The 1,238-nt window shown below is 50.5% G+C and overlaps 1 protein-coding gene across 1 annotated transcript in view; it reads right to left on the reverse strand.

Annotated features, from left to right (window-relative positions):
• Positions 1-6: 6 nt before the first annotated feature.
• CSMD2 (CUB and Sushi multiple domains 2) overlaps positions 7-1,238 on the reverse strand; it is a 258,061-nt gene continuing 256,829 nt past the window's right edge. The window contains exon 68 of the mRNA XM_033519645.1: positions 7-225. The gene's annotated coding sequence lies outside the window, so the exon portion shown is untranslated. The remainder of the gene's footprint in view (positions 226-1,238) is intronic.

Here is a 1,238-nt window from a genome sequence, read left to right on the forward strand (position 1 = left end):
CAGGATGGAGCAGGTGGATCCAGCAGGATGGAGCAGGTGGATCCAGCAGGATGGAGCAGGTGGATCCAGCAGGATGGAGCAGGTGGATCCAGCAGCCCTTCGGGAATTCCAGGGAGGTGCAGCAGCTTCTCCGCAGCCTCGGCAGGGGCGGGAGCAGGGAGGTGGGGAGGGGATGGATAGATGGAGAGGTGGGACAATCATCCACTGGACACCAATCCTGGGAATCTGGGAAAGCAAAGACTTGGTTATGACACATGGAAATGCTGAAAAATTGGCTTTGTTATCCTAAAACTGGAGTATTCCAGATGGAAGGGCTCTACAATCCACAATGGACTTTAGATTACTTGAAACATGTAAATCCCAGATCCCTGTGCAAAATTCCCCATCTGGAGTCACCCAGGAAATGATCCCTCTCAGAGATCCATTTTTCCATTCCTATTTCTCTCTGCAGCAGAATTTAAAATTCCGAATCCCTGTGCAAAAGACCCACAAGATCCTTTGGGCACTGCTGGGACCACTGCTCCCACAAAGCTAAATGAGAGTGGGTTTGGGTGGGATATTGGGATGAAATTCCTCCTGATTTCCAACCTAAACCTTCCTTGGTGCAGCTTAAGGCTGTTTTGTCCTGTCACCCCTCAGGTCTAACTCCTGGCTCTGCCCAGGACATTCCAAGACCCACAAGATCCCTTGGGCAATCCTGGGCCTCCTCTGACCCCCTGCTCTCACTAAAGAGAGCTAAAGGAGAGCTAAAGGGATATTGGGAAGAAATTCCTCCTGATTTCCAGCCTAAACCTCCCCTGGTTCTTAAGGCTGTATCTTTTTGTCCTATCAACCCTCACGTCCAAGTCTTTGCCCTGCAAGGACATTCCAGGACCCACAAGACCCCTCTGAGCCACTCCTTCATTAGAGCTAAAAGAGTTGGTTTAGATGGGAAATTGGGATGAAATTCCTCCCTGTGAGGGCCATGAGGGGCTGGGATGGAATTCCCAGACAATCTGTGGCTGCTGGAAGTCTTCAAAGCCAGGTTGGAGCAACCTTGTCTTGGGGAAGGCCTCATTGCCCACAGAACCAGCTGAGCTCTAAGAACCCTTCCTGATGCCTCAGGATTTCAGCTTTTCTGTTTTTCATACATTTGTAACCCTGCAGTTCTTCAGTGTGTAACTCCAAACTCCACACACAGTGTGAGCTGCTGCTTTCCCATTTGGGTCAGACACAGCAATTCCTCTCCAGGCCTGGCA

The sequence above is a fragment of the Parus major genome, chromosome 23, assembly GCF_001522545.3.
Source record: "Parus major isolate Abel chromosome 23, Parus_major1.1, whole genome shotgun sequence".
NCBI classification, from domain to species: domain Eukaryota; kingdom Metazoa; phylum Chordata; class Aves; order Passeriformes; family Paridae; genus Parus; species Parus major.